At 37.0% G+C, this 27,091-nt stretch overlaps 1 protein-coding gene across 5 annotated transcripts in view; it reads left to right on the top strand.

Moving 5' to 3' along the window:
• The window catches only part of CACNA2D1 (calcium voltage-gated channel auxiliary subunit alpha2delta 1), a 494,545-nt gene that overhangs the window by 23,413 nt on the left and 444,041 nt on the right, over window positions 1-27,091 (top strand). The window contains exon 1 of one of the 5 annotated variants that reach the window (XM_061198478.1): window positions 4,787-4,873. The exons of the other annotated variants lie outside the window; for them this stretch is intronic. The gene's annotated coding sequence lies outside the window, so the exon portion shown is untranslated. Of the gene's footprint in view, window positions 1-4,786; window positions 4,874-27,091 lie in introns of those variants that run through there. 5 annotated transcript variants of the gene reach the window in all.

The following is a 27,091-nucleotide window of genomic DNA, read 5'->3' as shown; positions in this document are numbered from 1 at the left end:
ACGTACTAACCCTGCACACACACTGACCCTGCTATGTTGCTTGTCTTCTGGGTACTTTTTTCTCTTGTAAAAAATTTAGATTGAACTAATGAACCTGATTTTTCCAAAGATAAGGTGCAGTACATTTAAGCTAAAGAAAAATATTCAAAGACTGCTGTTGCATATTCCTACCCAGCCTGTGCAGTGGATAAGACTCGTGCATAACCTACCTGACTAGAATCAAGATTTATGCAACGTAGCTTATCTTTGAGGTCCTAGAGGCAAAAATTGTAGGGAGTTTGACGCACCTCCTAGTCTTCACGTCGAGGGCATTTCTCTTACAAAGAGAGACTTTTATCTGATATTATTATGTCCTGTACTCCTCTCTGGCACAGCACCAGTTGGCCTGCTCCAGGTTTGGAAAAATATGTGATGGATGAATAGGATGATTCTTGCCAGACAGACTTCCCAAGAAATAAAGAGAACCTTGAGGCTTTTAAAGATTAGTTTAATTAAAAAAAAAAAAAAAAAAAAAGAGGCCAAATTGGAAAGCTTTTATTTCTTCTTATAAAATAAGATAATGTAATAATAGTACCTTCTACTTTGGGACATTTTAAGTTAGAAAAGTATGAATTTGTTACTGTGTACATTTGTAGAATGTTGATGATGTGATTATAAACATAAATGGATGGCTAGAGCCAGAACGTTAAACACACAGTTTCACAGAGGTGTATGCTCCCAGGGTGTACAGTCTCATAGAATCAGAGGTCATGCTCACTGTGAGCTACCAGTGCTGGTACTATGTTCACCTTCTTGAAAAAAACATTTTTACATTAAACAGTCTGGACACATGCACCTCCCTAGAATGGATCAAAATCCCTCGTACGCTGAATCAATACTGTGTGTATCCTCTTTCAGGACTTGATGTTATTTGCACCCTGGCCTCCCTGGATAGGTGCTTGATATGTGCTTCTAACACTCATTGCTACTCTTGCTTCCCACAAATTAATACTCAGTATTTCATTGTTGGAGTTATGTTTAGTAGTTCTTTCCACTAGTAATTTTTCCTGGCTTGTTTGATGCTTCCAATAAACAGCTGTATAATATGTGTGTAGGTGTCAGTTGTGACTTTGGTTTTCGTGCTAGCTGTGGGCCCATGGGTACAGTGCTTTATACCTCAGTTTCCGTTTCCTCATCAGTAAAATGCATTCAAATGCTCTATCTTACTGAGTTCATTGTGTTATCGTGACATTCAAATGTGGCAGTATTATGGAATAATTTGAACAAACTCTAGAGCACTATTTTTTTTTTTTAATTTATTTATTTTTGGCTGCGTTGGGACTTCGTTGCAGTGCGTGGGCTTCTCATTCCAGTGGCTTCTCTTGTTGCGGAGCACGGGCTCTAGGCATGCAGGCTTCCGTAGTTGTGGCACTCGGGCTCAATAGTTGTGGCTCGTGGTCTCTAGAGCGCAGGCTCAGTAGTTGTGGCGCACGGGCTTAGCTGCTCCGTGGCATGTGGGATCTTCCCGGACCAGGGCTAGAACCTGTGCCCCTTGCATTGGCAGGTGGATTCTTAACCACTGCGCCACCAGGGAAGCCCTAGAGCACAGACATGTGATCTTAGACTATTCATTTCCCTCATTTAAGCCAGTGTGGTGGATTTGTATAACATTAAACGCACCATTAAGGTTGGTGGTGGGGCTCCGTTTCAGAACCTTGCTTTTTCTGCGCCCATCTTATGTTTGAAATGCAGTATAGACACCATGTTGTTTAGACACCAGCATTTGTATGCTATAATTTTAAAATTATGACTGTGTTACAGTTATATCTTGGTTTATTATTCTAGTATTTCATTGGTTAAAATTCTGGCATATAGATTAAGTTATAAATGTTATCCATGATAATATATCCTCATTAGTAAAATATTCAGTGTATATGTATCTGTAAATATACATTGTATCTATAGATGCACATGCACATCATGTATCTCATGTATATGCATCTATATAATATAGGCATATATGTATATATATTTGTATATATAATATATGTACTAATTAGATTAATAAAATAATTAAGCATTGCCAGTCATGAGCTAGGCAGTATGTTAGTCCTTGAAGAGACAAAGGCATTGAACAAGTTCATACCTTAGGTAATTCATAAGATAGTTATAACATTATTTAATACTTACTAAACATTAACATCTACTATTTTAAAGCTTTATTTTAATTTTACTTTTTCTAGGTTATTTTGGGTTAACAAGTGTTTTGATTGTAATGAAGAATTAAAAAGAAACTCAACTTTTCCATATGCATCCAGTAGAATAAACTCCATTTACTTTTCTAAGGAACAGTGGGGCTGTAGAGCCAAACCCATTGTCAGCCATTGTCCTCAGGGAGTTGTTGATCATAAGGGTAAGACACGTGTAGCCAGGCAGAGATGGGAAGACTTCTGAAGAAACAGTCTCAGCCCAGGTCTGAAAATGCAGACACATCGCTTCTTTGGCTAGAAATCAGGGCACAAATAGAAATAAACTTGCTGATGACCCATTTTTCTTTGGGCAAATGTTAGATATTATAGAGGGAAAATTAATAAATCAATACAGTGTTCCTTTTGAACAGACATAAAAGTGGTTCCTCAGTCAAAAAGAAAAAAAAAGTGATTGAGAAATATCCAGTTAAGAACTGCTCTGAGAAGTTATCCAAGAAATACTAATGTAGTCTATAAATCTGTTTAGTTTGTATAACAAATACAAATAGATATGCGAACTAGTTCAAATAGATACAATGATTATAGTTAAAATAATTTAGCAAGCTAAATACCTTACTTTCATCAAACTGTTAATACTTATTTCACTAGTTCATAAGCAATTTAGAGCTTTTTTCCTCATCATTTTATATCTGAAACAACTTGGGAGATATTTAAATTAATTCTGAGTTTAACATAATGTTTTCTTAATCTCAAGGGAGGTATATAATGTTTACTCTAAATGGACCTTCTAAATTTCAAGTATTCTTTTTAACATAGATTTCTCCATAATTTTCTTCATTTATAGCAAGAATCGATGATTTCTGGTCTAAAGAGTAAGGTAAGAAGGAACTTAGTATATATTTCAAAAATAAAACGAGTACTCACCAGATTAACAACTGGTTTCTATCTTCTTTGAGAACCAGACCAGTGGAAATGGTTTAAACAGGGCACAGATAGCTTCAAACACAAATACAAATGTGTAATTGAAGCCGTGAACAGTCTCTGGGAAGACTGATCAAGAGTCCAGGGGTGATGCCTGTGAGATGAGGCCAGACTTTTGATCAAAGTTTACTTTTTAAAATGACTTCTCATGGGTTCAGTGACACCTCGGTGGGTGGCAACTCAGTGACATTGTTTGAGATTTAGGTAAAGTGATAATGATTAACCATGCATCAGGATTTTTCTGGGATCTGCAAATATAGATAATTGTGTGTGTGTGTGTGTGTGTGTGTGTGTGTGTAGTTTTAGTTTGGGCTTGAGGTTAGGAGTTGAGCATCTTGAGGCACTCTGAATTTCTATGAAATAATTTCAACTTTTCTTCAAATGTAGACATCTGTAGTACATGCCTGTTGTGAGAAATGTACCAAAATGCAGAATTTCCTCCAGCAAAGTTTACTACTCAGGAAAAATAATTCCCCAAGGTATTTTCTACCCCTATTATATTATGCTGTATGTGCCAGGAAAACGGGAAGAGGCAAGCTTGTCCAGAAAAAAGGCTTTGAGATTTTGGATTCTTAGATATAAATATTGATAGTATTTGCCTATTTAAAAATATCAACAACATTTAAAATAACATTGCTTCTTGATGGTTGGATCATCAGCTGCTCTTGGAATAATAATTTGTTGTTAGCAGTAACCATCATTGGTAGTATTTATTGAGTGCTAGGGGCCAGGCAGTAAGCTAGTGTTCTACTTACATTGTCTTATTTAATTCTGACCTCAGCCCTATAAAACAGGGATAGACATTATTTTCCTCTTTTATAAGTGAAGAAGAAGCTGAGGTTTTGAGCAGGTGAATAACCTGTTCCAGAACACATAGGTAGTAACAGTGGGACAGGGGATGCAACTCTGATCTGATCCCAAACTTGCTCTCAACCTCAACATTGTGTTACCTTCTCATACAGAACTGCCCTAGACCAAACATTTAAAATAGCATTTAAAATAAGGATGACCTTATTTGGGTCACTGAATATGTTATTAGAAAGTCTATAGTTTTCCTTTCTCTAGACCAGTGATTTTTTTAATGGAGGACATTTAAACTGCTATTTCTCTGGATACGTTTCTCTGGATACTCTTGCTTCTTAAACATGAGTCCCAAAAAGAATACATAAAGTATTAATGGATAAACATTTTTTCCTCAGAATAATACATGTGAAAGAAATCTTCAAAGTAAAATAGGCAAATGAATATCAAAGAAGCTTATTTTAGAGTGTAATCCTAAGAGAGAACAGTCTTGAAAGATTAAAAAAGATTCTCTTTATGATTATGAACTTGAAACAGTTGGAATGAATTCAGTCATGACAACATAACTGAGGATCATTTCTGAAAGTGAGGGATATAGAAAGTTAAAAGACTCGCTTGGTGCCGAAGTCACCTGCTTCGTAACGGACTAAAATAGAAGAGAGCAAGTGTTAAGAATTCATTCTGCCTTCCCAGTGCTTTTGTAGTTTTATTTTTAGAGCTCTGCCAACGGCAGTTGGAGCACTGTTTGCTCTTATGCGCCTGCTCCGTCCGACTCGCCCTCTCTCTTGCAGTGTTTGCTTCCCTTGACATGTGCGAGGGACTTCCTCAGTGTCGCAGCCAGTCACCTGTCATCAGCCACCCTGATGTAGCTTGCTTCTTCACCCACTGAGCTCATAAGAGAGGTAATTTTTCTGACTGTTAACATGCATTACTTTTTTCTTAAGGCTGAGGTAATCAGAATGAAAGGGTGTTGGGTAGATAGTGGTGCAGGAGTGGTAGAACAATACTTAATAAAGAATATCTGTTTCAAATACTTAAATATTTAAAGCCCAGGAAGCAATAGTGAGCAGAAGAGATCTTGGACAATGACTTTCTCAGGAACTGTCAGCAATTCATGTTGTTCATTGGAATTAAGAGAGATACAGTGGTTTTAAGCACAGATGCATATTTGAATCACGTCCTACCCTAGAGACGATAGTAATTGGCTTGGCATTGGTATCTAAAAAAAAAAAATCTCTCCAGATGATTTTATTGTGTAGCCAGTGTTGAGAACCACTGACTTAGAGAATGCAACAGCAATTAGTTCTGCTTTTGCCAATATCTACATCATTTTGGGTACCATACTTCACTTTGTATGTCAGTGTCCTGTATTAAGAACTATTAGAAGAAATAACATATTTTAAAAACTGGAGACCTGTGTAAGGTGCTTTCAGAATTATATACAACCAGTTATATTTGGCTTGCATGATTTGTAGGAAATAACATTTTAAAATGCACTAGCATTAATTAAAAAAAAAACCCCACAAGTCTTTCATTGCTTGATAATCTACACATGATAGTCATTTCAGATATTTGTTGAATACCTACTATGTAGAAGACACTGATAGAAAGACTAAAGAATCTGGCATTTTGTTTGTTCTGAAGGAATTTGGGATCTGGGGAACTAATAGATATAACTTAGGAAGTAATTAACATTCCACAGCTATGTGTGCCTCACAGCAGTGTACAATAGTGCTATAGTGAATGCGGAAAGAGTAACAACTCTGAGCTCCTGTGGTCATGGAGAGTTCATAGAAAGTATGACACTTGTAAAGTTTACCAAGTTGTTGGTTTGCAATCCTCCCCATCACAGATTTTCTTTTAAAGCCTCAGTTAGAAACTGATAGTGAACATTTGTTGGTGCCTTCAGATCACTAATTTAGACCTATCTGATCTTCCCCTGTAGATAATTTCTTCTCATTGAATAACATTATGTTGGGACCGTGCTTACTTAGCTGATTACCCCTTGTGTTTACACCTGCTTGGTACTTGAATATGATGTTTATCTAAGACAGAGCAGCTTTTGAGCTGGCCTTACAGAATGAACGGGATTTAGGTGCAAGTATAGTAGGTTGAATTTCCCTGTTTCAGATTAGCACGAGGAACATACTAAACTAAGGTTAAGAGTATACAGTCCGATTGAAAAAGGACTGTTATTGTAATGGGAGCAGAGTTCATACAGTTTTTCCTCTGTGTGCCCTGTCTGCATTTTGATTATTATGTTTACAACTTCTGCCAGGTATTAATTACTTTTATTTAGTAAAATTTGAGGTTCAAAGAGCTTGTAATATCATACATTAGTAAGTCATCAAGTCAAGATTCATACAAATTCAGTAGCTATTCTGATATCAAAAGCAGTGGCCTTTCAACTGTGCCGTGTTGCCTTCTATAAAGGAATAATGAGAAGAGACAAAGGAAGGTGCAAGGGAGAGGCTGGATGGTGGAATGCCTTGAATGGATTTCAGCCTGATGGAAGTGGGCAGCCATTGAAGATTTTTGAAGGGGGAATATATTTTACGTAGTTTAGAAGGCTAATCTGGCAAAGATATGTAGGTTATATTAGTTCAGTAAAAATGCTTATTCATTCAAAAACTATTTATTGAATACATATTGTGTTCTGCACAGTATTTAGTCCCTGGGAGTGGAGTTGTATTAATGAGTGCTTTTAATCTAGAACTCTCTTTGTGTAATACACTGTGCTACACACCTTGAAGATAAAGAGAAATAAGACACAGCATCTGCCCTTTACATATCTTATTGTTGAACCAGCCTATTGGATAATTGGGTCCATATTGGCGTTTTTGTGTGCCCAGTTGCAACAATGATGGGTTCCAGGGGAAGAAGGCAATACAGGGATCACCAAGGCTTTTGTAGTGGTCCAAGTGGTTTCAACTCAAGGGGTCAAAAAAATGGAAGGACGGAAAGAAGAAATAATATAAAGGAAGAGTGGGCAGAATTTAGTTACATGATAAATATGAGAAAAGTAGGAATAGTCAGGACAGAATCAGAAGTATTGGTCTGGGTGACATTTTAAAATTTCCCATCTATTCACTCAGCAAAGATGTGAAATTGCTTAAACATAACTGTTAATTTATTATAATTACTGAAAAAAATTTTAAAACTGATTAGCTGGTAAGGTAGAGAAGAAAGTGGAAAGTCTAAAAATAACAAAGTAGTGAGACAGAGATTGGTTCAAGATGGCAGAGTAGCAGGACGTGTGCACGCTCCCTCTTGCGAGAGCACCGGAATCACAACTAGCTGCTGAACAATCATCAATAGAAAGACACTGGAACTCACCAAAAAAGATACCCCACATCCAAAGACAAAGGAGAAGCCGCAATGAGATGGTAGGAGGGGCACAATCACCATAAAATCAAATCCCATAACCACTGGGTGTGTGACTCACACACTGGAGAACACTTAGACCACAGAAGCCCACCCAATGGAGTGAAGGTTCTGAGCCCCACATCAGACTTCCAAACCTGGGGGTCCGGCAACGGGAGGAGGAATTCCTACAGAATCAGACTTTGAAGCCTAATGGGATTTGATTGCAGGACTTTGACAGGACTGGGGGAAACAGAGACTCCACTCTTGGAGGGCACACACAAAGTAGTGTGGGCATCAGGATCCAGAGGGAAGGAGCCGTGACCCCATAGGAGACTGAACCAGACCTACCTACTAGTGTTGGAGGGTCTCCTGCAGAGGTGGGGGGTGGCTGTGGCTCACCTTGGGGACAAGGACACTGGCAGCAGAAGTTCTGGGAAGTACTCCTTGGCATGAGCTCTCCCAGAGTCCACCATTAGCCTCACCAAAGAGCTGGGTAGGCCCCAGTTCTGGGTTGCCTCAGGCCAAACAACCAACAGGGAGGGAACCCAGCCCCACCCGTCAGCAGACAATCGAATTAAAGTTTTACTGAGCTCTGCCCACCAGAGGAACAGCCAGCTCTACCCACCACCAGTCCCTCCCATCAGGAAGCTTGCACAAGCCTCTTAGATAGCCTCATCCACCAGAGGGCAGACAGCAGAAGCAAGAGGAACTACAATCCTGTAGCCTATGGGTCGAAAACCACATTCACAGAAACACAGACAAAATGAAAAGGCAGAGGACTATGTACCAGATGAAGGGACAAGATAAAACCCCAGAAAAACAACTAAATGAAGTGGAGATAGGCAACCTTCCAGAAAAAGAATTCAGAATAATGATAGTGAAGATGATCCAGGACCTCGGAAAAAGAATGGAGGCAAAGATCGAGAAGATGCAAGAAATGTTTAACAAAGACCTAGAACAATTAAAGAACAAACAAACAGAGATGAGCAATACAATAACTGAAATGAAAAATACACTAGAAGGAATCAGTAGCAGAATAACTGCGGCAGAAGAACGGATAAGTGACCTGGAAGACAGAATGGTGTAATTCACTGCCGCGGAACAGAATAAAGAATAAAGAATGAAAAGAAATGAAGACACCCTGAGAGACCTCTGGGACAACATTAAATGCACCAACATTCTCATTATAGGGGTCGCAGGAGGAGAAGAGAGAGAGAAAGGACTTGAGAAAATATTTGAAGAGATTATAGTTGAAAACTTCCCTAACATGGGAAAGGAAATAGCCACCCAAGTCCAGGAAGCACAGAGAGTCCCAGGCAGGATAAACCCAAGGAGAAACACGCCGAGACACATAGTAATCAAACTGGCAAAAATTAAAGACAAAGAAAAATTATTGAAAGCAGCAAGGGAAAAATGACAAATAACATACAAGGCAACTCCCATAAGGTTAACAGCTGATTTATCACCAGAAACCGTACAAGCCAGAAGGGAGTGGCATGACATATTTAAAGTGATGAAAGGGAAGAACCTACAACCAAGATTACTCTACCCAGTAAGGATCTCATTCAGATTCGATGGAGAAATCAAAAGCTTTACAGACAAGCAAAAGCTAAGAGAATTCAGCACCACCAAACCAGCTCTACAACAAATGCTAAAGGAATTTATCTAAGTGGGAAACACAAGAGAAGAAAAGGGCCTACAAAAACAAACCCAAAACAATTAAGAAAATGGTCATAGGAACATACATATCGATAATTAACTTAAACATGAATGGATTAAATGTTCCAAACAAAAGATGCAGTCTCGCTGAATGGATAGAAAAACAAGACCCATATATATGCTGTCTAAAATAGACCCACTTCAGACCTAGGGACACATACAGACTGAAAGTGAGGGGATGGAAAAAGATATTCCATGCAAATGGAAATCCAAAGAAAGCTGGAGTAGCAATACTCATATCAGATAAAATAGACGTTAAAGTAAAGAATGTTACAAGAGACAAGGAAGGACACTACATAATGATCAAGGGATCAATCCAAGAAGAAGATAAAACAATTATAAACATATATGCACCCAACATAGGAGCACCTCAATATGTAAGGGAAATGCTAACAGCTATAAAAGAGGAAATCGGCAGTAACGCAATATTAGTGGCGGAATTTAACACCTCGTTTACACCAATGGACAGATCATCCAGACAGAAAATAAATAAGGAACAGAAACTTTAAATGACACAATAAACCAGATAGATTTAATTGATATTTATAGGACATTCCATCCAAAAACAGCAGATTACACTTTCTTCTCAAGTGCACATGGAACATTCTCCAGGATAGATCACATATTGGGTCACAAATCAAGCCTCGGTAAATTTAAGAAAATTGAAATATCAAGCATCTTTTCTGACCACAACACTATGAAATTAGATATAAATTACAGGGGAAAAAACATAAAAAACACAAACACATGGAGGCTAAACAATACGTTAGTAAATAACCAAGAAATCACTGAAGAAATCAAAGAGGAAGTCAAAAAAGAGACAAATGACAATGAAAACACAACGATCCATAACCTATGGGATGCAGCAAAAGCAGTTCTAAGAGGGAAGTTTATAGCTATTCAAGCCTACCTCAAGAAACAAGAAAAATGTCAAATAAACAATCTAACATTACACCTAAAGGAACTAGAGAAAGAAAAACAAACAACCCAAAGTTAGGAGAAGGAAAGAAATCATAAAGATCAGAGCAGAAATAAATGAAATAGAAACAAAGAAAACAATAGCAAAGATCAGTAAAACTAAAAGCTGGTTCTTTGAGAAGATAAACAAAATTGATAAACCTTTAGCCAGACTCATCAAGAAAAAGAGAGAGAGGACTCAAATTAATAAAATTAGATGTGAAAAAGGAGAAGTTACAACAGACACTGCAGAAATACAAAGCATCCTAACAGACTACTACAAGCAACTGTATGCCAATAAAATGGACAGCCTGGAAGAAATGGACAAATTCTTAGTAAGGTATAAGCTTCCAAGATGGAACCAGGAAGAAATAGAAAACATGAACAGACCAATCACAAGTAATGAAATTGAAACTGTGATTAAAAATCTTCCAACAAACAAAAGTCCAGGACCAGATGGCTTCACAGGTGAATTCTGTCAAGCATTTAGAGAAAAGCTAATACCCATCCTTCTCAAACTCTTCCAAAAAAATTGCAGGGGAAGGAACACTCCCAAACTCATTCTATGAGGCCACCATCACCCCGATACCAAAATCTGACAAAGATACTACAGAAAAAGAAAATTATAGACCAATATCACTGATGCATATAGATGCAAAGATCCTCAACAAAATACTAGCAAACAGAATCCAAGAACATATTAAAAGGATCATACACCATGATCAAGTGGATTTATCCCAGGGATGCAAGGATTCTTCAATATACGCAAATCAATCAGTGTGATACACTGTATTAACAAATTGAAGAATAATAACCATATGATCATCTCATTAGATGCAGAAAAAGCTTTTGACAAAATTCAGCACCCATTCATGGTAAAAACTCTCCAGAAAGTGGGCATAGATGGAACCTACCTCACCATAATGAAGGCCATGTACGACAAACCCACAGCAGACATCATTCTCAATGGTGAAAAACTGAAAGCATTTCCCCTAAGATCAGAAACAAGACAAGGATATCCACTCTCACCACTGTTATTCAAGATAGTTTTGGAAGTGCTAGCCACAGCAATCAGAGAAGAAAAAGAAATGAAAGGAATACAAATTGGAAAAGAAGAATTAAAACTGTCACTCTTTGTGCATGACATGATACTCTACACAGAGAATCCTAAAGATGCCACCAGAAAACTACTAGAGCTAATCAATGAATTTGGTAAAGTTGCAGGATACAAAATTAATGCACAGAAATCTCTTGCATTCCTATACACTAACAACAAAAGATCAGAAAGAGAAATTAAGAAAACAATCCCATTCACCATTGCAACAAAAAGAATAAAATAGCTAGGAATAAAGCTACCTAAGGGGTAAAAACCTGTACTCAGAAAAGTATAGGGCACTGATGAAAGAAATCAAAGATGCCACAAACAGATGGAGAGATATACCATGTTCTTGGATTGGAAGAATCAATATTGTGAAACTGAGTATACTACCCAAAGCAATCTACAGATTCAGTGCAATTCCTATCAAATTACCAATGGCATTTTTTACAGAACTAGAACAAAAAATTTCACTATTTGTATGGAGACACAAAAGACCATGAATAGCCAAAGCGATCTTGAGGGCAAAAAATGGAGCTGGAGGAATCAGATTCACTGACTTCAGACTCTACTACAAAGGTACAGTAATCAAGACAATATGGTACTGGAACAAAAACAGAAATATAGATCAGTGGAACAGGATGGAAAGCCCAGAGATAAACCCACGCACCTATGGTCAACTAATGTATGACAAATGAGGCAAGGATATACAATGGAGAAAAGACAGTCTCTTCAATAAGTGGCGCTGGGAGAACTGGACAGCTACATGTAAAAGAATGAAATTAGAACGCTCCCTAACACCATAAACAAAAATAAACTCAAAATGGATTAAAGACCTAAATGTAAGACTGGACACTATAAAACTCTTAGAGGAAAACATAGGAAGAACACTCTTTGACATAAATCACAGCAAGATCTTTTTTGACCCACCTCCCAGAGTAATGGAAATAAAAACAAAAATAAACAAATGGGACCTATTGAAACTTAAAAGCTTTTGCACAGTAAAGGAAACTATAAACAAGACGAAAAGACAACCCGCAGAATGGGAGAAAATATTTGCAAATGAATTAATGCACAAAGGATTAATCTCCTAAATATATAAATAGCTCATACAGCTCAATGTTAAAAAAACCAAAAAACCTAATCCAAAAATGGGCAGAAGACCTAAATAGAGATTTCTCCAAAGATGTCATACAGATGGCAAAGAGACACATGAAAAGCTGCTCAGCATCACTAATTATTAGGGAAATGCAAATCAAACCCACAATGAGGTATTACCTCACTCCAGTTAGAATGGGCATCATCACAAAATCTACAAACAGCAAATGCTAGAGAGGGTGTGGAGAAAAAAAGGAACCCTCTTGCACCGTTGGTGGGAATGTAAATTGATACAGCCACTATGGAGAACAGTATGGAGGTTCCTTAAAAAACTAAAAATAGAATTACCATATGACCCAGCAATCCCACTACTGGGCATATACCCAGAGAAGACCGTAATTCAAAAAGACACATGCACCCGAATGTTCATTGCAGCACTGTTTACAGTAGCCAGGTCATGGAAGCAACCTAAATGCCCATCAACAGATGAATGGATGAAGAAGTTGTGGCATGTATATACAATGGAATATTACTCAGCCATAAAAAGGAATGAAATTGGGTCATTTGTAGAGATGTGGATGGATCTAGAGACTGTCATACAGAGTGAACTAAGACAGAAAGAGAAAAACAAATGTGGTATATTAACGCATATACAATATGTGGAATTCAGAAAAAGAATGTAGAATATTGTATGGATATTGTATGGATTCCACATATTGTGGAATTCCACAATATGTGGAATCCATACAATCCACATACAATATGGATGGAATCCATGTTGTATGGATTGTATGGATGGAATCCATACAATATGGAATTCCATATTGTATGGATTCATGTATGGAATCCATACAATATGGAATCTAGAAAAATGGTACAGGTGAACTGGTTTGCATGCCAGAAATAGAGACACAGATGGAGAGAACAAACGTTTGGACACCAAGGGGGGAAGTGCAGGGGTGGGGGTGGTGGGATAAATTGGGAGATTGAGATGGACACATATACACTAATATGTATAAAATAGATAACCAATAAGAGCCTGCTGTATAAAAAAATAAATAAAATAAAATTGAACAAAGAAAGAAACTAAAGTAGTGAGATTAAAAAAAAAAAAAAGCTTCCAAGATTAAAATAGGTAAGTATTTACAGAAAAAAAGCAGTGTGATAAACACCAAAGGTATGATTTCTCAGCCAGGTTTTCTCCAAAATTAGAATTTTTTTAAAAGACTTTATTTTTTAGAACAGTTTTATGTTCACAGCAAAATTGAGAGAAAGGTAATACAGAATTTTCCCATGTCCCTCCTAACCCCACATGTGCACAGCCTCCCTTATTATCAACATTCTTTTCCTTTTACGTATAGCACGAGAATCCAAACTATAACCCACAGGTGGGAAGAGTTGAGGATGTTACGGCTCTTTGTTGGTAGATTGGGGAATGTCTTCCACCAAACACCATACAGATTCTAATCCCCACACTTGAGAAATGGTTCCCATTGTACAGACTTGATAATTTGCACTGTATAATACATGCTGAGCCATGTTCTTTGGAATCCCCTTATGAATTCCACAGACAACATTGCTACTGGGCACTGAACCGTAGTGTGAATTCCTAGACTTCTTTATCCTTTATTTTCCTACTGACCGGCTCCTATAGTTCTATCCAGGTTTTGTTTTTTGTTTTGGGTTTTTTTGGGCCAGGGATGTTGTATTTTCTTTAGTTGTAAATAATTTCCCCAATTTTAGAAATATGATTCTGTTCACATAAGTTTAACTTATCTGTACACCTCAATTTATATATTGATTTTAAACCTTAATTCTATGTCTTTTTTAGACCATTCTGCTAAATTTTAATATACAATTTCATATTTAAATTTTATATTTAAATTTTAATACATTTAAAAGTAATGAGTATTAATGGTGTATTATTTTCATGTTACTTTTATCTTTATTAGACATACATCTGCACTTGTAAATCGAGAGCACTTGTATTTCAACACTGATCATATTTTATGTTCAGAATCCTCACGAACAGTGACATGAAATGACTAGTCAGATAATTAGAAAGGTGGTAAAGATTAAAATCAATGTTTTTTGCCAACCCTCCCCTTTTACCTCAACACAATTTATTATAACATCAATAGGGTTTTATTTAACTAGTTTTGAAAAACTCTAGCTCCATGAGAGTAATTCTCAAAAGCAGCTAAGTCAGGACAGGAAAGTATCTTGGATGCTTTGGATTCTTCTATTTAAATCTCCACTTACTGCCCCATGTAAATATAGATTTAGTATTTGAATGACAGCAACAAATGCTGAAACCTAACCCTAAATTCTTAGTGCTGCGATGGATGATATCTGGCAAATCACTGTTCTCTCTGGACTTCACTGGTCTAGCAAAATATCTTTTCTGTTGACACCAGAGAGAGAAGCTACATGAGACATAGGGCAGATAGGTTCATGGGTTTCTTTTCCGCGTGTAAAATTAGTAGTACTGACTGAGGGTGAGAAATAGCGAGTTAGTTTTTATTTTATTTTATTTTATTTATTTATTTATTTTATTTTTGGCTGTGTTGGGTCTTCGTTTCTGTGCGAGGGCTTTTTCTAGTTGCGGCGAGCGGGGGCCACTCTTCATCGCAGTGCGCGGGCCTCTCACTGTCGTGGCCTCGCTTGCTGCGGAGCACAGGCTCCAGACGCGCAGGCTCAGTAGTTGTGGCTCACGGGCCTAGTTGCTCCGCGGCATGTGGGATCTTCCCAGACCAGGGCTCAAACCCGTGTCCCCTGCATTGGCAGGCAGATTCTCAACCACTGCGCCACCAGGGAAGCCCACGAGTTAGTTTTAAAAGTTATCTCGTGGTGCCAATGGTAGAATTAAAGTTTGGCTTTAAGCGAATGTTCTGTGATGCATACAAAAGCAAGCATGCAGGAAATATAACGAAATTTATTCACCTATAATTGACCTTTATTTTAAATTTGAGCCTTAAGAATGATAGTAGAGAACTTAAGCTGGTTACTTACAACTAACTTCCATCAGTTTGAGGATTGTTCACTAACCCATTTGAACTAGGGGTGGCAGTTTAAGATCTGAGGCAGGCCTAAGTCGTTTCTAGGCTTTGGAAAGGAAGATTTCTTCTAGCATCCTTTGAAATGAAGCAAGTCTGTTTTGGCCTTTGTCCCTACTGCAGATCCTTAGATACGCATGTTCCTGCACATGTCGCTCTCTGTGCTCCTCACTGCAGCCCTGAGGTTCCTTCAGGTCGCTGGCCTCTGTCAGCCACTTCCATGTCTCTCTATTGGCCAGGGTTTCAAGAACTTATTTAGAACTCTCATCCAAGAATTTGACTCTTGCATCTGTGTACTTTGGTGTCCTCCTTTGACTACTGACTCAGTGTTAAGTATTGGGGGTGGAGGGCAGAGAAAGGGGGAAGGAAGTGAATTCTTAGTTTACTGCACTAGATTTTATCCCTTCACACCTATAAAAACTATTCCGTATTTACAGTATTAATATATTTTCTCATAGAGCTTGAATATTTCCATGGTCACTACATCTGGCAAGGGAGTCTGGTTGGATTTGGGTGATGTTGGAAGCTTAATCAGTCTTAAAAAGTCCATAAATCACAGATAAATATTTTTTTCTTTGATATGGTTTTTAAAAAATAATTTCCTTCAGGGAAATGGAATAATAATAACCACTGTCAGTCTTGGAAGGCAATTGAGCAGGACACTGGGATTGCTTCCCCAGCATTCATTCCAGTTTTCCCCCGCTATGTGGCCTCCACATAGCTTAGGTGAGCCCTGATTCCATGCTAGTCAGTGCAATCCCATCCCTCATGATGGTGGTGGGAATGACACCCAAGTTGGTTAGAATGATGTCTAAGGCTATTTTTCAGTAAGTAGGGAAGAAAATATTTCTCTTCTGGATTTTGTGGTCAACATATTGAATGAATGAATGAATGAATGGTTTATTTATCTTTTATTTCTAATGCCTAACACATTAGCTGGCATATCTTAGGTATCAGAAAAAGTTGGCTGAATAAATGAATGAGTGATGCTATAAACCTGGAAAATTAGAAGAATGTGGGTTGGTGACTTAAGTGTAGAAGGGTCTCTGTGAAGGTTTAGGTACATTTAATTTTAGAGACTGTGGGTATGAATTGTAATGATAACTCTCAAGTACCTCATTTTGGGCTTTTTTGTCTTTTTGAGATGGAGGGTATAAAATGGAAAGAAAAGGTGAGATGAGAGATGCAGCTTCTTAGTTTTCACCCATTTACAAATAGATAGTGAATTAAAACTGTAATATAAAAGTTTCACCAATCAGTTTATAAAAGGGAAATGTAAACCTAAAGTTGTTTTGTTGTTAACAGTATTTTTTTCTAAATTCTTTTACTATCTTGTGAGAACAGTTCAATTCCTACATAGCTATTTAAAACACAAAGCTTTGTTAAATCACAACAGAGACAAATAGAATTGAGTAGAAGCAAGAGTGCCTTTTCATGTTGATTGTGACTTTTATGTGACTGAAAACTTTACTCCATTTCACAGTAATAACAGTCCAGCAAGATTTTGGTGACTGACTGTGTTGTTTAGATTTGAATTGGTGACTTAATTGTAGAAGGTTCTCTGTTCCAATATCAAAATATCTCCCAGCTTATAATTCAGAGAAAGAATGAAAGAACAAAAGGATGAACAAAAGAAGGAAGAAAAGAAAAAAGGACAGATGGAAGGAAGGGAGGATAGGAGGAAAGAAGGAAAGAGGGAAACTACAGTGATTTTCTAGTGAAACCTCACTCAGAAATGAGTTGAGCAATTCTAAAATGTTACTTATTTTATTCATTGTGTCTATTAGCATATTGCGTCTCTGGGTATAGTAGTGTGAAGAGATACATACACACGCATATGTACACATGCATATATTTATGTAATAATAAATGGTTCAACACATAATTCATAATAAAGAATTAAAACATGCACACAAACTCTGACTTGAAAACTATATTGTTAAAATAAGCTTCTGTAAATGGAATAATGTTTGTACTGGGGCAAAGACAGTTAAACGATAGGAGTGGTAAATAAGCTGATTCTCTGCGATAAAAATCATGAAGGGGTCATGATCCTTCTCTCTCAGCTCAGTCTTCTTTCTTCCTCACCCTCTGTAAGTCTCTCTGTCCTAACTATTTATTAGGACCGGAGCTGTAAGGCTGCTGAGTCCTTTCTTGTATGTTGATAGTTGTGGTTTACCCTGAGTTTCCTATAGATGTAATGTTCAAGGAATGACTTCACCTGTAGATATTTAGGTAAAAAAGCAGTTGGAAGCAGCCTCTTTATGAGGCTTTGTCCTTGACCACTCTCTCCACCTGGCCAATCCTGTCCCGCTGGTGCCTCTAACCAGCCTGTGTTCACATAGTCATGACAATTGGCTGTTAGTCATTTTATTCCCACCACTGGCTTGCTCTTTTCCGCTTTTATCACCTATTGAGAACCATTTCATCTTTCAAGACCCAGTTTAAAGTCTTATCTAGTAAGTGCTATGCATCTTGACCCACTACTGTGTTACTTTGGTAAGTTATTTAACCTCTCTACTCATCTATGGTACTATTGTTATGACTGCTTTGCCTTTGTGTTTCTCCACTAGTTTGTGGGCTCCATCAGCATAGATGTCTACATTTTCAAATGCTCAATTCTAGGCAAAATGAATATTGTTATTAAGAATAATCACAATCTAAAAATATCATAAACACAAATATATAAAGCCTATAAATATATTCAGAAAAGGAAGAAATATTGAGTACCGTTCCCTGTGCTATACAGTAGGTCCTTGTGAGTTATCTACTTTATATATAGTAGTGTGCATATGTTAATCCCAAACTCCTATTTTATCTCTTCCCCCTGCCTTTCCCCTTTGGTAACCATAAGTTTGTTTTCTGTGTCTGTGGGCCTATTTCTGTTTTGAAAATAAGTTCATTTGTATCATTTTTTAGATCCCATATAAAGTGATATCATACGATATTTGTCTTTCTCTGCCTGGCTTACTTCACTTAGTATGATAATCTCTAGGTCCATCCATGTTGCTGCAAATGGCATTATTTCATTCTTTTTTATGGCTGAGTAATATTCCATTATAAATCTATACCACATCTTCTTTATCCATTCCTCTGTCGATGGACATTTAGGTTGCTTCCATGTCTTGACTATTGTAAATAGTGCTGCAGTGAACATTGGGGTGCATGTATCTTTTCGAATTACGGTTTTCTCTGGATATGTGTCCAGGAGTGGGATTGCAGGATCATATGGTAACTCTATTTTTAGTTTTTTAAGGAACCTCCATAGTATTTTCCATAGTGGCTGCACCAATTTACATTCCCACCAACAGGTTTCCCTTTTCTCCACACCCTTTCCATCATTTATTATTTGTAGGCTTTTTGATGACGGCCGTTCTGACTGGAGTGAGGTGATAGTTTTGTGTAGTGAGGTGTAGTTTTGATTTGCATTTCTCTAATAATTAGTGACGTTGAGCATTTTTTCATGTGCCTGTTGGCCATCTGTATGTCTTTGGAGAAATGTCTGCTTAGATCGTCTGCCCATTTTTTGATTGGGTTTTTTGTTGTTTTGATATTGAGCTGTATAAGCTGAGTAGTGGTTTAGATCTTGGTTTCAGCGTACATCTATTTCCTTCATTATTTGGATACAGAAAGTAGGATTGCTGCCAGGAAAACCAATTTAAGAATAATAGTGAGTTTTACATAGAAAGGTTGTACATAGTGAACAGAAATGAAGGGCTATATTCTAAACTGAGGAATAGTTATTCGGAAGTAAAGAAGTAGCAAGTACAAGGAATCCCCAGGGCAGAAATATGTTGTATAGCCACTAAGTGGTGAATCAAACATGAGAAATGCTAATATTAGAGAAATGTTAGCTGATTTGAGATTATCCAAATATTCATCTCCATGTTTAAAGACCTAGATTATGGGACTTACCCAGTTATACCTAGAACTCTGCATTGTTTAAAAATTACACAAAACTTGAAAGCGGGAAAGAAGAAACTTGGAGAGTAAAGGACCAATATGGCAGTTCAGAGGTAGTATCAACTCGGAAATAATGGTTACTAAAGCTTGAGTTTGGGTTAAAGAGTTAAGGGAAGGGTACATTTATTTTGAATTGTACATAGGCAGAATTCAACTAATAGTTACCAAAGTATAGTATAAAATACTATATAAAATATACTAGATATTTATCTAGTATATAAAATATACTAGAAAGTCCAAATAATTCTGTAATTTTGTGAAGAGAGAATGGTAAAGAACAGTGCATTCTTTAGGTTGCATAGCATTTTTACATTTATCTCACTTAAGCCTATCAAACAAATGTCAGGAATGTGTCTTATGCCCATTTTATTTTTTACATACGTGAGTGGAGACTCAGAGTAGTTAGACTCATCTGCTTGGCTCTAATTACAGTGTTCTTTCTGTTACAGAATATTTCTTTAGGCTGAGAAAATAGGTACTTACTACTAAACATTGACCAAAATGTGAAGTGTTTTATTGTAAGTACAGATAGATATGCATGCTATTCTAACTTCCTTTAGGCTATTAATTGGACTCAAATAAACTATTAATTGTAATCAATTGTTTCTATCAACGAACATTATAATATTCAGCTTAGTTCCTCAAACACTTTTAGAATCAGCATTTTTACTTTGCATATTTTGAGTTTTGTGCTTAGAGGTTTTCTTTTTTTAAAATATAACTGTATTACATTGAATTACTACTAATATAATATTTAGTGGAAAAATCTAAAATCTGAAAAGTAGAATGCCATGCCTGAGCCCTGGCAAGTGTGCTCTTACATCCATAGCAGCAAAGCACATGGTATGAGGGAATGGGTCCTGGAATCAAATTGCTTGACATTGCACTTGTCACTTACCCAGTGTTCAGTGCCCGGCAAATATCTCTTAAGTTCTCTGTAGCTCAGTTTACTTAGCCAGATTGTGCAATCCATCAGAGTTGTGTTTTTTTGTCTTTTTTGTTCAATATTGTATTTCAAATGTCTACATGTAATAGACATTCAATAAGTATTTTTTAAATACATCTGCAAAGGGCTGATTATATTATCTACCCATAGGTTGCTTTGAAAGTAGCCCATTTACCGTAATTTTTGGCAATAGGAGAGGCCATCTCCTCTTGCTGCTATCATTTATTACCATCATTATCATTATTAGTGTCTCATATTGTGGCTGAGGTTGAAGAGGTTTAAAAGACAAGGAACTGTGGACTGTTCCAAGTAAGAGAGCTGGTGTTTTGGAGAAGGGCTCTCCATTCTGGTAAAGTATGTTAGTATCTGGTAATTTGTTTCATTTTAGTCAAACACAGAGAGAGGAGCGCAATGGCTTTACGGAAGTCCTGACGAATAAAGATCTGAAGTGGCCTTGAATCTTTTGGCTTCTTCTCCTCTTCTCCTTCTCCCTTTCACAGATAATCAGCCTTTGATTCTTTTACTTCTGATGGTTGGGTTTATTGTGTATTTGAGGCTTGTAACTTAAGCCATTGGTGTCGTGGCTCAGTTTTTCTCTTCCCTATCACTTCTCTTTCTATTTATGCTTTCATATGCAATAGCTCTAGGTAATTAAATGTAATGACTAGTGTGTAATTTTTCTCTTCCAAATGTAGAACTAATTTGGAAAGTCACAGGTCTAGTACAGTATTTTAAGGGTTTAGGGATTTTGTAATATACTAAATGTTAATAGTAGCCTGAAATGTTTGTCATTTTTTGAGAAATCTTTTTTGTTAAATAGAAAGGATTCTAGGAAGACAAACACAAAACAAACCAAATAGCCAACAAACAAAACCAAAGAAGCCCCTAAAAACTCCCCGACATATACCTTATGCATGTTGCTTTTTTGGGAGCGGTCTCTTATTCTTTGTTCTCTATACAGGATACACTGCTCTCAGAAAGGGTCTGTGAGGCAAACTAGCTGGCAAGTGATATTAATTATTGATAACTTGACACTAATGCTTTCTCTTATCTATCATGATAGATTTCAGTATGGAAAATTTAGTTTTATTTTTTCCTTCCTTTCTTCTCTTCCTTCCTCTCTTCCTTCCTTCTAATTTTCTTCATCCTCCCTTCCCCTCCTTCCTTCCTTCCTTCCTTCCGTCTGTCTTTTTTCTTGTAAGCTATTTAAGATTTATAAAGAGGAGTGAAGGTATTAATGATAAAATCACTAAATTCTGACTTAAATTCAGGTAGATGTATCCAGAAATGTGTTCTCTACAGCCCACTTTGATTCCTCTCAACTTCCATTTCGCCGCCGAGTTAATCACACCCTCCTCTGGGTCATGTTGCACTTGTGCTTGCCTTTATTGATGTACTTAGTATACTTAATTTATTTTAATTAATTTATTTTTTTTCTCTATTATCTGAGAGTAAGAAGTGAGTCTCTTTTATTGCTGTTCCTTGCATTGTATACTTGTCACGTACCAAAGGCTGAGTAAATGTTGATATTTTACCCTTGACCTTTAGCAAATTTTTTTTTCACTTCTCACTCTAAGTTTCTGTTTCTTTTCAATGCTTATCTCAATAAACTGTCGTTTCTGCCATTTTCTCATTGGTATTGCATTAGTGGTGTGTAAGATAGCCATCTATAAATAAGATAGTGTATATAAATTATATATGTACCTATATCAATAAGTCAAACGTCTATTTTATATTTATTTCATAATTTTACATTTTAGAATATCAAGAATAAATATTTCTTTACAGTTACTTTTCTTAGTCTTCTTTACATCAGACACAAGTGAAAGCTTTAGTATAAATACAATGCAGCATTTGGTAGCTATGCCCAAGAGAGATTAGCTACTAGCAGATATTCTTATAAATGGATTTTATGTGTTGGAAAGTTTTTTTCAAGTTTTTGTTTTTATTATGTTAAAATAATTTAAGAATGGACAGAAAGTACATCTTTTTTGTTTGCTTATTACATTGAAATAAAATAAACGATTAAATTTTATTTTTAATTCCATTTCTAATTTAAATGTATATCTTATTAGCTCCTCTTTTTATTTGTCTGCATTTTTGTTCACATAGATACAGTACTATTATTTGAGCCATTGCATAACTGGACCACATTTGTGTAGCCTTCAGCATGGATTATACATTCTTTACATTCAAGAATATACGTAGCGTTGTTCTTTGTGTAAGAATTAGCATGAAAATAGTATATGTCCTTATATAGGTAAAAATTTTACATGTAGTTGCCGTTTCAAGGTAATTCAAGGCTATTGCTCTTTTCCTTCTTTTTTTTTTTAAAAGTATTATTTATTTATTTATTTTTGGCTGTGTTGGGTCTTCGTTGCTGCGTGCGGGCTTTTCTCTGGTTGCGGCGAGCGGGGGCTACTCTTCGTTGTGGTGCGCGGGCTTCTCATTGAGGTGGCTTCTCTTGTTGTGGAGCACGGGCTCTAGGCTTGCGGGCTTCAGTAGTTGTGATACACGGGCTCAGTAGTTGTGGCTCGCGGGCCCTAGAGCGCAGGCTCAGTAGTTGTGGTGCACGGACGGGCTTAGTTGATCCATGGCATGTGGGATCTTCCTGGACCAGGGCTCGAACCCGTGTCCCCTGCATTGGCAGGCGGATTCTTAACCACTGCACCACCAGGGAAGCCCTCCTTCTTTTTTTTGTAGTCTGTCGTTTTATTATATTTGAATCTTTCAGCATTGAGCTGGAAGACGGTTTACTTATAACTTCATATTTACAAAATTCATGGAAATTGTTGATAATACAATCAAATTGATATCACTCCTAGAATATTACCTGGAAAAAGGGAACATTATGTTTCGAAGTGAACGATAATAAATTTATTTCTTATCTTTGCTGTTTCCTAATGACTTACAGAGGCACTTGAACCTTTAAATCTAGGGGGAAACATTTATAATTAGGATTTTTGCATTGACATGGAACAGAACCCAGGGATTTTCTTCTTTTTTCTCTGAGGTACTTAGTGTTCATATATATTGTTTTATCTGTTTTCTCAATCATAATAAATTCATTCATTCTCAGCTGATAGTGCTTTAATATGTCAACCCTCACAGGGGTATTTTAACATAAAAGAACATTTCAGGGAAGGGAGAAAAGTTTATATAAAACAAGGAATGACTAATTACAGATGGGAAGGACGTTAATCTTTCCAGCTCCACTTAAATCTCACCATATGGGACCACCAACTTTACCTCTGCAAACAATTCCTGCCTTCCATTTGGTTTGAGTCTGTGCAAGGGAACAAAACAAAACTTAAGGAAAAAAAATCTATTGTGTGAAAATACTTAAGGTATTTAAAGGCCAAATATATTTTTGTGCTGTAGTCTACCTTAGTCTGCCATAATATTAGTACCCCTTTATGACATGGATAATTAAATTTCACTGTACTTTGAATTTAAGCAGATCACTTTGGATAATCTGAGGCTTCAGCGTTAGATGAGGGGGCATAATGTCAGGTGAGTCAGCAGGAGAAGTGGAGATTACTCTGTATAATTTGCCAGTCCTGTTCAATCTACTGCTAGAAATTATGAGGAATTTTTCCCGGACACATAAAGCATGCAGAGGACATAACTTGTTTTCATCTAATTATATACTTGTGTGGTGAATGTGTTGTCAGATTGTAAAATCATCCTTGAATTAGCTTTTTTTTCACCTTGGTACTCTGTGCTTTCTGAGATTTTGTATGGTCGTATGAACTGTGAGTGATGCTCAATATTGACAAGTACAGTGCAAACAGCAGATGGTAAGATATTGATGGAGGCATTTGTTAATGGGCCAGTTGTCTTGCTTGGAAGTACAGCTTTTTGGCAGAGTTTTTGGCTTTTTTTCCCCCTCTGCTTTTCTACACTATGTACCTGGGAAGGGAGAAAGAATCCAAAGGTTCTTTTGTGTTTCTTCATGGGAAAAAAAAGGTGACTATCAAGATAGCATCGACCTTAGATGAAAACACCCTTAGTGAATGGAGTTACTACGTCATGAAAAAGAACACTTCTTTTCTAGGTATACTTGGAAGTAAACACCAGCTCTGTCATACACTAGTTGGTAAGCTTGGACAGATTACCTAACCCTTTTGAACTTAAGGTTCTTTTACCTTACATTGAAGATCACAATATCTACTTTATTGTGTTTTCCATGTAATAGCACAAAGTAATATATGTATAGGGAATGGTACATAGTAATGCTCCTGGATATTATTATTGGGAACTAAGGAATGTCATGGGAGATCATGGAGTCTACTAGCTTAAAGTATGGGCTTCAGACCCAGAAAGATCTGGATTTGAACCCCAGTCCTGCAAATTCCTGGCTGTGTGAACATAGACAAGTTACCTACCTGGTTTAAGCATTAGTTTGTTTATTTATAAGATGGAGATACTATTACCTTATAGTATTATTGTATAAATAGTGATACTTATACATAAATTAATCCCGAGTTAGCCTGAAGTAAGTGCTCTATAAGTGGTAATTACTGTCCCTTTTTTTTCTCCCCACCAGTGACCATGCTGCCGCAGGACAGGTCATTAGTAAAAGAATCACTATTTGAAGGAAATGTTGAAAGTTAAAATTATTTTTGACAGGTAGAAACGTTAGCCATAGCTAAAAAGATGAAATTAAATGAGGATGAATGTAAAATCCTACCTTTAGGTTTATGAAAAATGTTTAAAAATGCAAAATGAGAGAGAGGATGAACCTTGTAAACATTATGTTAAGTGAAAGGAGCTAGACACAAAAGACTATGTATCGTATGATTCCACCTGTATAAAGTTATCTGAATAGGCAAGTTAATAGAGACAGAAAGTATTAGGCTGGCCAAAAAGTTCGTTCGGGTTTTGTCTGTAACAGCTTGCGGAACGAACTTTATGGCCAACCCAGTAGATTAGCAACTGTTCAGGGCTTAGTCGGGGCACAGGTGGAAGAAATGGGAATTGACTACTAATGGGTGCATGGGTTCTTTCATGGGGTACAAAAATGTTCTAAAATTACATAGTAGTAATGGTTGCACAATCCTATGACTTGGCTAAAAAAACATTAAACTTTACATTTTAAGTGGGAAATCGTATGGTATGTCAATCTCAATGAAGCTGTTTAAAAATGAAAAAAAAATACTACTTTCAAAATAATTTCTATGATAAACATTAAAAGATTGATTTCACTTTTAGAGCTCTGTTAATCCCTTCAGTAACAGTTTTTACATTAGAGACATAGTTTTGTATGTATTATGTACCAATGTGTGTGGTAGGTGCTTTCCCATGACCGATTGTAAACACCTCAAGGGAAAAAAGATGGGGACCAGGCTTCCTCAGTTCTCTGGAACTGTACACATTCACAGTTTATAAATCCCTTTTCTAGAATTGGTGTTTTGCCTCTCTTCTGTTATTTCATTGTTAATTGGCTATTTCTTCTTGATGATGTGGTCCTTAAGACCTGCTTTCAGGAATTCCTAAAGAGTCTATCAAGCTTCAACTCTATTTCACCTCCAGGTTTGCACATTTACCTGAGACCGGGGAGAATACTCAGTTTTCCCAGCAGGCTTTTCTTTTACTCCAAAAAAATAGGAAGGTTAGCACAGAGATAAGGGTTAGTGACCCCGCTTTCTGTTAGAGTCAGGTGAAGACCCAAAGAGAGGAATTGCTCTCTCCAGTCTTCTTTCTTCCGATATTACTGACTCTGAGTAAATTAAAGTGTTCTACTGATTGTCATTCAGATGAGCCACACCCTCATTGCCCTTTCTGTAAACGTTTGCTGATTCTGGAATGCTATTTCATCCTCATTTTGCTAATTATATATTAACCCCTGAAGATCCCAGGGAAAGTCCTGACATCTCTAATTGTCTTCTCCCCTGTTGCATGTACATATTTTTAAACTTAACACAAAATAGCATGTGAGATATATTTAACTTATCTGCTTACTTATTTCTACATATGCTAGTTAATATAATTCTCCCAACAACCCAGTAAATTAGGTATTGTTACCTGCATTTTAAAGGTGAGGAAACTGAGGCTGACAGTTTCTTTTAGAAATTAAAAAAAAAATTTTTTTTATGTCTTGGCTGCGTTGGGTCTTCGTTGCTGTGTGCGGGCTTTCTCTAGTTGCGGCGAGCGGGGGCTATTCTTCGTCGCGGTGTGCGGGCTTCTTATTGCGGTGACTTCTCTTGTTGAGGAGCATGGGCTCTAGGTGCGCAGGCTTCAGTAGTTGTGGCACGAGGGCTCAGTAGTTGTGGCACACGGGCTTAGTTGCTCTGCGGCATGTGGGATCTTCCTGGACCAGGGCTCGAACCTGTGTCCCCTGCATTGGCAGGCGGATTCTTAACCACTGTGCCACCAAGGAGGTCCCAGGCTGACAGTTTCTATGGTCACACATTAAGTAAGAATGAGGCATCAAATTCAGGTATTAGCTAAGTGGGCCAGCTTCATTATTAGAAGGCTGCTGGGGCAGGGAGACTAAGATCATCATAGTAGCGGTAACACCTCTATACTATTGTGCACCTACATGTGGCTTTATTAATAGAATGTGTATTTAAGAATGGAGATGAAGCAAAGAACCCAGGAAATCTTTAAAAAAATCAGAGCGTATGTAATATATAAATGCAATTTGGAATTCAGTTGTTTGTGAAATGCCACCAGTGTGAGCATTCAAACCTTATTAACCTCTAGTGTGCGTTAAAATGTTTGGGGTAGAAATGACAGCCAAAATGATAACTTTCTGTAAAAGAACATAGTCTAGGGATTTAAAAAAATCTCCTATCCTTGTTGTCTGATTTATCTTAAATTTTTTTCAATTGCACAGTTTCTTTTCTTTTTTTTCTAGAAAACAAAAGTTTAGAGTATTAAATATTGAGGTGAGTTCCTGAATATCCTACCTTTG

Source organism: Eubalaena glacialis, chromosome 8, assembly GCF_028564815.1.
Source record: "Eubalaena glacialis isolate mEubGla1 chromosome 8, mEubGla1.1.hap2.+ XY, whole genome shotgun sequence".
NCBI classification, from domain to species: domain Eukaryota; kingdom Metazoa; phylum Chordata; class Mammalia; order Artiodactyla; family Balaenidae; genus Eubalaena; species Eubalaena glacialis.
Note: the sequence above shows the minus strand (reverse complement) of the source record. Positions and strands in the feature narration are given on the sequence as shown.